This window comes from Phalacrocorax aristotelis, chromosome 11 (genome assembly GCF_949628215.1).
Source record: "Phalacrocorax aristotelis chromosome 11, bGulAri2.1, whole genome shotgun sequence".
Taxonomy (NCBI): Eukaryota; Metazoa; Chordata; class Aves; order Suliformes; family Phalacrocoracidae; genus Phalacrocorax; species Phalacrocorax aristotelis.
In genome coordinates, this window is record NC_134286.1 from 14,349,096 (window position 1) to 14,362,342 (window position 13,247).

Sequence of the window (13,247 nt, forward strand, 5' to 3'; positions counted from 1 at the left end):
GGAGAGCAAGAGTAGATGATGCTTTTTGACAGAAGAGGCAAAAAGCCTACTGAAAAGGGGGAAAAACGTTAGGATAGGTTATTAATTGGAATTTTTAGTCCTGAAACTCGCTTCATTTAAGAAATTCCATAATTACTTAAAATGAGGGTTCTAGTTTACTATTCGGCTGAAGAACCACCAACTGCTTTTAATTCATACTTTTAAGTGCTTTTCATGGCTAAACTGAAAAAAAATCCAATAAATATTACTCAGGTTATGTCATTTTATGTTTTCTTATGGAAAAAGAGTGAAAGCAATTCCTTGTCCTTAGAAAAATGCTTCAAGTGATTTGAAGTACATAATATTTTGTGAAGAAAGGGATATTAAAGTGCCTTACTCAACTGATGAATTTAAAAATTTAATTTTTTGTTATTTGTCCAAACAGTGAAGGTTTAATCAACATTGTCAAATCATTCTGTTAAGAGTACTTTCTAGAAAATATATTGGTTCTAATGTTAGAAACATCTTCCAAATACGAAAATTAACCTAAAGATTTATTAAACCAAATAAAATAGTTTATTAGTCATTATTTTGTACCTCCTCTTTGAATATGAAAAATAGCCTATTAAGTAAATGTGAACAGTGCTTGTACAAGCTTTGAGACACTTCCAGCTAAGTTTTGCATCAAATTTTATAACTCCTGTCCTCCCATGCCCCTCCCATAAAATAAAGGGTGTTCTTTGGAGCTGCAAAATTATGGACCATTTCTTTAACTCTAGTTCAAGTTAAGGCTGATTTCCGTGTGGACACTAGTACTAGACTGTAAATCAATATCTACCATGACTATTATTAAAGGCAAAGGGTGTGCATGTGTATAAGGTCCCATTACTATATAGGTATGTAAAGATTACCATTCTGCATACCCTTAGGCTTGTGTGGTTAAAGACTTTAAAGGCATAGAAAATATTAATTCCTGAATTTGCTGGTTTTATAACAAACATGGAAGTAGGGCAAGTTTGGATCCACCTTGATCTTACAAAAAAAGTAGACAATTATTTTCAGCTTGAACACTTTCTGTGATAAGGACACGGCCATGAAGCCTCCCAGGAAATTACACCCCAGCCAGAATCTGAGGCAGACCTAGTTCACTTACCTCGTGCATCTACATTGATTCCTAACTCCACTGTTGTGAGACATGAGAACTTTAAAACACCTGCATTCTGTGGCAAAGTTCCCTAGATTTTGCAACATCTCACTGGAACAAGCTAGAAAACAGAACTTGCTATTAAGATAATGTTATCATCAATTCAGGAGCCAATTGTTCCCAATATTCAGGAGTGCAATTGGGCATCATGTATTTTTCTGCCATCAGAGGAGGTAGAAAAATTATTATTATAAATTATATATAATTATAAATTAGATATTATTATTTATATTATAAATTATCATAAAAACAATCTGTTTATAATGAAGTTTGGGGGGGCAATAGACATTAAAAAATATTATGGTGTTTACTGTTCATTGATCTAGTTTAGTACAACTGGATATCACATTCATTCTCTATAGTTCAGTACTACTATGATAATTCTCTCAAAACCAAATGATTTACTGTATTTTCTTTAAAAAACCCAGATCTTCATATCAAGACAGTTGTTTAAAATATTAATTTGATACTGTATAGGTTTAGTGTTGGTCCATTACAATAATTAACTGTTAATTACTTTCTTTGCTGCAATATCAAGAAAAAAAGTGTGTGTATTGAACCCAAGGGAAATAGACTTTTGTTATATCTGCATGATTAGCTGCTATACAATAGATCTTTTTACTCATTACATTCTGCACAACATTCTAAAACACAATTATACTGTAATGTTAAGTATTAAAACATAGCTGAACCTAGCAGTTGCATGTTTTATTGTCTTTTTAAATGAGTGGTAGTATTAAATGCAACAATAATACAAAAAAAAAAAAGAATATTTAATGCGGTGATTTTAGTTTAGCATTTGGCAATACACACAGATGTTGTAGGGTGACAATGTTGCCATTATTTGAGGAACAGTGTCCACAGGTAAGAGGATATAAAAGTCAAATGAAATTTGGAACAGTCTATTAAAGATTATGAAATAAGATCAATGTGTCAACAATCTCACCCTGTAAATTATAGAGACGGTTATCTTTCTTATTGCTGGGCTGCAGGATGTGTAAAATGGCCTCTTTGGTCCATTAAACGAGATTCTACTAGGCACCAAAAGTAGGACAACTCCTCCCTTCTGTCAAACAAGAAACTGATCATGATACTTTGGTTCTATTGAACACAATTTTGGCAACTAAGTATTCAATGCTTTTCTGTTCCTGTAAAATGACCTATCTCACCCACAAGAGCAAGAAAAGCTGTTGATTTTAATACCCAAAATCTTTTCAATTTTCCTGCCTACTTCCACACAAAAATAAAACCTTACTTACAATGTATTTTACAGTAATGTCTTAGATCATTCCAGATTTAGACCAGTGAGTAATTTTCATCATTTTGGACCACAGTGAAAAGCACAGCCAGTCCTTACATGACCATTACCAGGCTTACATTTCTTTCCCTAAAGATAACCTGTAATAGCAAAGATAGACATTACTGCTTGTAGTATCCAGGATTTTCTCTTTAGTGCATGACTCCTAATACATGATATTTTCAGGGTTTGGTTTTAAAAGGTCAGTTTGAACATGACGTTATAGTTCCATACAGAAATCAGGTATTTCCATAACAGTCACCTATGAATGATTTGTCACCCTAATATTGAAAGAAAAAGAAAAAAAAAAACAAACAAAACACAAAACAAAAAAACAACCACCACCAAAATCCCAACAAAAACAACCACCAAGCTGGTAAAGGGATGTTTCCAAAAAGCAAATGGTCCTGCAACTTCCATTTATAAGATGGCTTCAAAGCTCAGTGTCAGACCTGACTGCTGGAAGCGTTAACAATTATAAGTTATCCAGAATACTTAATAAGGACTGCATATCTTCATTCTCTCACTAACCTCACAATACCTATGGTCTGTAACTTTCAATAGCCATTGAACAGGGCCTTTATTCTCCCATTTCTATCAAATCTCTCAAGGGTTTCAAGAAAGCCATTTGCTTGATGAACCATTTATTTCTAGATAGATCTTCATAGAGAGGGCAGGCACGTAGGACACCTCTGAGAAATCTTGTACTTGGTTAGGTGATTATAATATATGCAACAGGAGTCTATTAATGAGAAATCTAGATGCTTAAATGACCCTTTGAACATTTAGGTACCAATCCCACAAGTTCTGAACATTCTTCTCTTCTGTTATTTTCACTGTGAAAGGGAAGATCCTTCAACAATGTCTGAAAATACCTGCCTGCTAATCCAAACATTCAAATCCAAGCTCTAAGCTTTCTGTTCAGATGCCTCTAGTTTAGAAGTGATTTTTCAACCCATCCTTCTCAACTTCTCCATAACATTTCCAGGAAAAAGCCTGTCATTTCTACTCACTCTTGCAGATTTTATATGCGTATGTATGTATATATGTGTATCCACCTATAATTGTTTTACCCAGAGAACAGCACAAATATTCAGTGGCTTCAGGCAGAATTCTGTAGGAACCAAGAGGATTATGAGCTTGGTTCTGAACATTTTTGGCATGGGGGAATTCTTGCTGATACCCCATCTCAACTCTTTCTTAAGCCCCCACTATGATTTAGAAACGTACATGCAAAGGTAGTGTCAGGTCAGCATACATGGCACATATGCTTGTGCTACAGAGTTGATGGATTCTGCCTGTGGAGGAATAGATAAATGAATCAGAGGGAATTAAAAGCTATTGTGAAAGGCAAAACTCTCAGTATGCAAGTTCAAGATGATGACACAAAATCTTCTGTCCTCTGACTGGAGAATCTTCTAATAAATGGCATTCTGCAAGAAAAGAGGATGCAAAGGAGCATAGAAATAAAATTTCTAAAAGCTAAAACCCAGCCAATTGATATTTCAATGTCCACATGCAACATGATTCCTGCCTTGATTCAAAACCCACTGACCTTTTGTCTAAAAATATGTCAACCTCTGTCTTTGAAATGGCTACCCCTGCACTCACACCCACTCAGGTTCTGTGTCTGAAGGGCTGGTTGTGTTTCCATTTTTCTGAATCAGTTCACAGCAATCATTTGACTTGTATTCTTCAAGGCCTAAATTATTCATCAGTTAGAGAGCTGACAAAAAGAATTTTATTAAGACAGAAACACGTGTTGGTTCATCTCCATCAAAGACACAGGGCTTGCTTTGTGAAGATAAGTGTGTCCTGGAATTCCTCTGACATATCTCTGCGCATAATACATAGATTTAAATGTTGATTAATTAAAAAGCCCAGGCTCTTCAACTTTATGCATTTAATTCTCCTACACACTGGCATGAAAACAAAGGAATCTAAATAAGAAATTTGAAGGTCAAATTATCGATTATTAGTAAGCAAGCATATCTGAGCTTCACTGAGTGGATTAATATCCATGATAAATTTGTCTTCAAAGGGTTGGTCTTTCATGTAAGGGAAATTCCTACTTCTAATGTAGGAACACAGGTGTCTTATTGCATGAGATGGTCATTGTCCCATCATTTTACCATTACTCAGTTCTTGAAACATAAAAGGAAAGAGAAAGAATTCTACACTAAAAAATTATTGGCTGACTTGCTCACAGATTGTGGTTCATGAAGATTAATACAGCAGACAAAACTAAACAAAATATTATTTTACTGTGCTCTGGTTATTTAGGGTTTAATGTATAAATATATAAAAGTATTAACTTATTGACTTGGGTAATATCCTGTAGCAGTGAGCTCCATAGCTGAAAGCATTGTTTGTTTTACCTTGTTTGTTAGTTTTCTACGGATTCTCCCTTTTTTGCATTCTGGAAAGGCTGGTCTACAAATAAGAAAATGTTATCACTGTTAGACGAGTATATTAGTCAGTCAAGTCTTTTAATCTGCCTACTAAAATGATAATCTGCCTTTTTGCTTCTGCTGACACATAAGCTTCCTCCAAAGAAAATACAACACTTTTTCTGGGTTGAAATCTGACGTTCAGAAGAGCGATATGAGATTTTAAAGTTCAGAAAATTTTGTTACAGTAACAAATAACAGAAGATCAAATATAACCATAGTTTACTTTCAAATTTATTTGTCTTGCAGAAGTGCCCATGGGAGGAGAAACTGGTAACCACTCTTGAATGCAATAGTAAAGCAGCTCTTCAGGAACTGTGATGACTTACAGAGTTGCTAGCTGTCTCAGATAAAAGTGTTCTAAAATGTTACACTACAGAATCCTTACTGGATGCTTGCATAGTCACAACCACCTTTGCTGGTTTGGTCCTGTATTTGGCTATGTTGCATCCATTACCCACACTTACGTATACACTGTATATGAATTTCATTAGGTAGCACGAAACCAAAGTTGTAGTAAAAAACATATTGAGAAAGCACACAGAAGTAACTGCATTTGTTCATCTTCTGAAACTTCTAAGAGACAGGAATGGAGCACTGCGCAACTCCCAGGGACTGGATTCACACAGGGATGAATGTCACTCTGAGCATGGGTTTTCTGTCCTTTCTTTGGCAATGGCTTTGAATACCTTCCCACAGGGCTACATATTCTTCTCTCTGTTGGATGGGCACCAGTTCCTTTGCATTGATATCAAACTGCTTTGAGGGTTACCAGTTACAAAGGTGTAATGATTCCAACACTAATTGTAGTGTCTACCAAGAGCAAAGATGTCCTTTTCAAATGGAAATACACTTCTTCTAAGAACAGTATAAATTACTGAATCCATTGTACTTTGATCACTGGTTGGACTTGATAGATTACTTGTGTAAATGCTGCTCAATATAGAAACATATATGAATAATATAAATTCTAATATTATTTTTACATTGTTTTTGTAAATTCATTTCAGGAAAAATGAGCAGCTTTTCATCTTACTAAAAAGCACTGAAGGAAAAAGATACAATACTGGAGTAAACCATTATTTTGGCAGAATTAGCATTGTCTCTGGCGATACTTACTCCTCAAAGTTGAAAAGGCAGATGTGAACATCACTCAGTACATTCAGCTCTCAAACCTGTATCACTGGTATTCTTGGGAGATGAAGTATGAAATTTGATTTCAAAGCCTGTAAGAACACTATACAGCCCTGTCTAAAACTCACTCACCACTTGATTACACAGCATAGTCCCGACCTGACTAAAAACTTGAGGTCAAAGTCATGTAAGTTCTAAATTTTCTACAACATTTTGATATCTGAGCACTTGTTTTCCAATATGGTATTCAATGTCTTGAAAACATGGATAAGACCAGACAGACATAAAACAGCTGAAAATATGTTAGCCAGTGCTTTGTAATTCTCAGATATACCCTTTTGCATCCTCCAATCTGAAAGTGTAACTTGACACACAGACAAAAAAATCAATTAAAACCAGGAGGTATCCCAAAAGTAGACCGAGGAACAGAGCACCCCAACCTTTTCTTTTCCCCATTCAAATAGACAAATGGAAACTCCTTTTTACAGCTGTTTTAGTACTGCATAAAAAATTTCTTCCTCAAGGGGCATGATTATACTTAAATTTTACTGAACTAATAATGCATTATTTTCTTTGGTGCTACTTGTCCTCTTTTTGCACAAACCTTAAGGTACTAACAGCCTTTGGTACATTCTTCATGAGGGAACCTTGGCCGGTGCCTTAACTCGGCAAAGGTCTCGTGCGGCATTCCCATTGCCAGTAATCAAATATCAAAACTTATTTTTAAGGCCTTAACTCTGCTCCGTGTGAACTTTCCAAGAACAACTCAGACAGCTCTTCCTGCCACTTCATGCATAAATTATCCCATCAAAGAGCTGGTGTTTATTCTGAGCTCTTTGAAATTCTAATCACTTGTACACACCTCCTCAGGCCAGTCTGTGCTTTGAAATTTGGATTACTTACAATTGGGCTATTCATAACGTAAGGCTATAGAATGTGACTCGCCACCCATTTACAAGCCTCTGTACATCTAACATCTCATCAAGGATTTCTAACTGACACACTTCTATTCTTCAAAACTCTTTTCCCGATGTAAGTTTAATATCAACTATTTAAATCACAGTTAAAAATTTTTTTAAGAGTGTGAAACACACGCAAGTGTAATGTTAATTTAGTCTTTCTACATATTACTCAAAAGAACACTTGCAGTGTTTACTTATTTGGTGTGAATTCTGGCTATGTAGGTTCAGAAGCTGCCATTATATCTGATCTCTGTCAGAAAGTGGTCAGCTAAATTGTTTATTCCAAATGGTATTTTACCCTACACCATTAAACTGTAAAATGAGGTTATTGCAAAGAATGACACAAACTAATTCATACAAGGCTTCTGTGAGACCTGATAGGGACATCTTAGAGCTTTAGTTAGACAGTTTCCCACAGGCTGACAGAAGGATGGTTTCACACTGAAGGTCATCAACAGCTCTCTAGAGATTCCCTCTACCCCTCTCCTGGTAAAAAGCACAGTAGCTTTATACTAGCACCTGTATGAAGTGGTAATTTGTGACTAAAGCATTGTCAGTTCTGTTTGGCTACACATAGTTATTCCTTACAGCTACAAACAAATCAGGAAGGCTTTTATCTACACATCAAGGAAAACAGTAGTAGTCCTTCAACACACACCAGGTGCAGATTGAAGTGAAAATTCAAGTCCTAAATCAGGGAGAAGAATTTTTTTAAAATACCTTTACTGCAATCAAGTCAATTCCTCTTGCAGTTACAAGCTATATTGTCTCTGTTTCATTATTTTTAATATAGTACCAAAAAAATCACTGGAGGTATATCTAATAGTCTGTATCCAATAGCCATTACAGGAATATTATGTTTTTTAATTCAGCCTGGAATGTAGTAGAGGCAGCTTCCTAGACGTTGTCTTCTGCACTCCCAGGGTATTTCTCAGCAATCTTCTGTTTTTGTCATAGTCTGCAGATTTTGGCAGAAAGAAAATGACTGCCTCTGTTATTGATGTGAATATTTCAAGGCTGCATCTTTACAAACATTCAGTTCGTGGGAGTTCCTAATACTTTACTCAAGCAGAAGTGAGAAAAAAGAGAAAAACTACACATTTCTATCCTTTCAGTCTCTCATATCATTGGTGATACATCATGTATGTTTGAAGTTTCATGATCCTAGGTCTGCATTTGTGACTTGTACAAATTGAACAGAAATGCTAAATTATAGAGAACAGGAAAAAAATGCACAAATATATATCTGTTTTTATGCTCCATGGTTCAAATTCACACAGCTTTCCTAGGCATCTTCTAGAGCTCAGATGATGAAGGGTGAAAACATTTTACAAGACTCTATTCTACCTTATGAAACAGAGTACTAAAAAATGGAGTATTAACCATAATTATCCTTCATGATAATATATTCCTTGCCTTCACAAACATGTGTCAGTGAGACACATGACAGTGGGAGTTCCGGTAGAGTAATAAGGTATACAAGACTGCATAAAGGGAAATAGTAAATTAACTGGCAGGAAGCCCATTGGGTTTAATCATATTTTTGCACTTGTGTAGTGTTTATATAACCAAGTGTGGAGATAATGACAGAGAACCCCTCTCCTTCCCATTATATGATTATTCACACAGCTTACAATATTTATTTATGGATTACACATCTGCTGTTGTGTAGCATCAAACACTGTCTTGACTCTCTGTGACTTAGATGCAGCTCCACTGGTTGAGTTCCTAACACTACTGAACAAACATGAAAACCAGTCCCATGCACAGTGTTTGCATTACTTACAACTCACCTACTTGCATAAACAGCATTCCATAGATGCAGTTAATAATGCAGTGATAAAAATTAAAGTGGAAAAGAAGAAAATATGTGGTTAATAAATTCTAGAGCATTCCTTGCAAAGGGAATCCTCATGAAAACTTCTGTGCCCGTTAATCAAACAGCAGAAGAAGGAAGAGTACTTTTATCATTGCTATGAAGTATACTTTCTGAATGTAACTGAGAAATAAGATTTAAGGTTGGTTTTTTTCTAATGGGATGTCAGATTTTTTTCCATATATATTTATATCATTTTATTCTTTTTCTTCTCTTTATTTTAATTTCAATGGAGTTGTGGAAACTTTCAGCAATGGAAGATCTGATGCAAGGTCAAATATATAGAGTTAGGTTTTTAATTGTAAAGTTGAATATGATACATAACACAACCAGAAACTAGGGGAAATATTTGAACAGGGTGGCATGATTAGAGAGACCTTTAGCAAGGGCGTGCTAGGACAGGTTACAGGATAACCATAAGGCAGACTGTGGCTCACTTCACAAAGGATACACTTCATTCCCGCGATTGACAGAGTGCTGGAAATGTGGATAAAAAGGGTGCTGATGCTTTTGTTACTTGGATCAAGCATCCTACCTGAGGAAAAAAAGCATGGTTTCTTTGGCCTAACTTTAAAACTTAGATATATGACCAGAAATGGGATGTATCTTTAATCTTCTGCAATCTTACAACATAATACAAATCAACCTGACTAGTCTTTCATTTATTCTGCCAAGATCTACTGCTCTGTAAGTCTATGGCTTGTCACAAAAGACATACAGAATTTTTTAAAGTAAAGATGGGTAGCATTATTATTTAGTCTACCCTGATTAAAAAAAAAAAAAATCCTGCCTATTCCTGCTCTTTCTCCGATTATAATATGAACAGTTATATGAGACAGGCAATGATGAAAGATGGACCACAGCAGTTAAAGGCAATATACATTAATGTAAAACAGAGATTTGTCAGGAGGTGATCTAAATACCTTTCAGACATTAATCAGAAAATACAGAACTATGGGAAGATTAAGGCCATAGTCCTGCAAAGTCTCAATTTCACAGAGAATTTCACCCTAGAGAGTTTAGACGATTGTCCTAGAGGGCAATTTCTCTTTGATTCCAAATCCATTATCTGACGGAACAGTTAAATAGGTCAGCTTATACCACCCATCAGGCAATGTATTTTTTTTTCCTTAAAAAGTAGAGATGCATATTTCCATTAGAGCTTATTATTATACAGTATTACAAGCTTATTTTCATGCCTTTATTAGCTCAATGTCAAGCTTAAAATGTAGTTTTTACACAAAAACTTAAACAAGGGTGAACAAAGTGAATACTGCAAGAGTAAGGAGCTTATCAATGTTCCTACTAAGACATTCAGATGGGGAATCACTACGCACAGATGAACTCTGGAGCTCAGTCTATTTAGATATTGCTCAGCAGAAAGAATAAAGGGCATTTTTAACATTCCAACCACTTTTTTTTTTTTTAAGCAAAGTCCCTACCATTTTTCTGTAGAAAAGATATTTAGGCATGTAGTTCAAAGGTTTGCCCCAAATAGTAAGCCTGCACAGTGTTTTCATTTGTCATTTGGGATTGTAACCTCATGACCTACTGACAATAAAGCAATTGAGTAAGTAGCTTGTAACCCATTTGAACTTGAGACATTCCAACTCTCTATGAATATGACTCAGATACCTAGAACAAAATAGGAGAGCAGAACAACATGCTGGAAAAGTCCAGCATCACAAGAGCATTCTCAGTTTCTGAAACCAGTGAGAGTCCTTCCCAACAAACTTTTTGGACTTTGGAGCATGCTTCACACTGACAAGGGCAAGAAGAAGGGATCGTAACTTACTCTTTCATATGATCTAAATCTATATGTTTTAAAAGACTATTTTAATGCAATTAAACCATAAAGAACATAAAACCACAGTTCCTTAAAATAAACTAAAACTATTCCCACTTAAATTTGCCATTTACTTCAAAAAGTGCATTACAATAAAATATCCCTACAAAGAAAAGTAATTTCCAATCAACGACAGGTTTACAGAATGAGAACTAAAAATGTTAAATCCCTGCTTTCTGCCTTTGCTGAAGTTCAGTCCAAGCAGATCTGTTTTTACACATGGCTGCAATTGAAAAACATTGATCAGGGGTGTCTGCTGAGGAAACCAGAATCTTACATCTTCAACAACAAAAATGAATCTAATTAAAAGTTACCTTTTTTTGCTAAAATATGTAGAATATGAGTATGAACTCACAGTAAGGGTCTCTTTCTTCACTGAGGCACAAGCAATTCTGTGTTTCCAATGAGCTTAATGGAAGCAAGTCAGAAGTCACCAGCAATTAACCGCCAAACTACCAGATCCTCTGTTTCTTCATAATCCTGTTTATGACACCATACTGTTGTATAAATTCACAATTAAAAGAAAACCTCGTACAGCAGCCTAAATTTTTCCATCAGCTTTTGAAGAAAGAACTTAAAGAAAGAATGTTAATAAGCTCGAAACTTGAAAACACCACTGTGCACAACTCATTCAGAAACCAAAACTAAATTATAAGAAAAATTGAGGGACACATGGCTGATAGTACACTGTTTTAACTAAGTTAAAGTACTAATTTTGTTACATTGTTGCTTACATACCGAAGTCACAGATTGGCAACATGTCAGTTCTTAATACAACTGAGCATATTTATTCTGCATTTCTTAGCTACTCTGTTCTTGTGGCTGGGAAAAGACAGGGAAGAATTATTTCTCAGTGGGCCATGAAAAGAGTTGTAGGCATTTAAATGCACTAAAGAAAGATGAGTCATGCAGAGAAGACCTTATGCTGCTTTCTCCTCCTGTCAGGGCTCAGAGATGCCAACACGTACAAACAGGGCATATATGCACACTGAAGTGAAGTGACCTTATCGCTCTCTACAACCACCTGAAAGGAGGTTCTAGTGAGGTACGTGTCGGTCTCTTCTCCCAGTAATTAGTGATAGGATGAGAGGAAATGGCCTCAAGTTGCATCAGGGGAGGTTTCGGTTGGATATTAGGAAGAATGTCTTTACTGACAGAGTGGTCAGGCTTTGGACCAGGCTGCCCAGAGAGGTGGTGGGGTCACCATCCCTGGAGGTGTGCAAAAAACATGCAGTCGTGGCACTTAGGGACATGGTTTAGGAGGCCTGGGGGTGTTGCGTTGATGGTTGGACTTGATGATCCTAGAGGTCTTTTCCAACCTTAATGATTCTATGATGAACTAAATATCATTCATGAACTAGACTCCTTTCCAATGAAATTATTCAAGCTTACAGGCTGTATGCACAGGTGTGTGTGTGTGTGTGTGCGTGTGTATCGCTACAGAGAGATACACATGTATATATCACAGGCTGGATTTTTGGGGGTATGCCTAGGCATTTTCCTGCAGTAGCTTTTCCACACGAATGAGACAACACTGTCTTTTAGCAGCTCCTCTCCTTTCTCATTACAGCTGAGATATTACTTTCTTTCCACTCTAAGCTTTCCAGCTGCAATAGCCTCCCTGTCTCTTTTCACTTTAGGGTGCTACCCTTTTCCATCACTGCCACCCCTCTGGCTGAGTCAATGACCAGATGTAGGGCAACCAGCAGGGCTGAGATCCAACCATCCCCTTCTGGAGTGCCTCATTCAGCTTCTGCTCTGCCTCTGGCTTGCAGCAGTCATTTCTGGATGAAATCACCAGAGATTTATCTAGCTAATGAGCACCACTCACTTGAATTCCTACCAGGATTTTTTGGGGGAGTTCACTAATGACTGTCTCTAGACATCTTTAATAGCCAATGTGACTCCCACACTGCATTCGCTCCCCACCTGAAGCATTTTAAGTAGAAACTTGATGCAAATAGTCTAAACAGAAACAACCCCATACCACCTCACTTCCAAGGCCAGAGTGCCTGCCCACTGTGCTCTGAATATAACTTACACAAACCAGCAGTTTTGTTACCATTTTCTTCAAAAGAAAGACAGATCTTTTACCGCTAATGCATAAACCCATAATGCTTGCAGAAGTGAAAGTTCAAAAATAAAACTACTTTACAGAACAGAACCTAAAAAATTGCTTTGTTTGTTTTTAATAATCTGGTAAAAATTTTAGTGTTCAAGAGTTTAGAGACTACCTTGCTGAAGAAAAAACTTACTTAATCAGATCTAGCAGCCTATCTCTGGCAATGGCCCACACCTACAATTTCTAATGACCAGGAAGGAAAAGTAGCTTATTGGGCCAGTTGCACTAAGTTACATCGCAGGATATCTTCATAATCCTAGCAAGAAATCAGTTCATGAAGCATTAGGATTGATATCCCTTGTAATTTTGAATCTTGACAGAATACTGACAGATTATATTTTTGTTCTTTTGGAGCTATGAATATCGGGTTTATATAA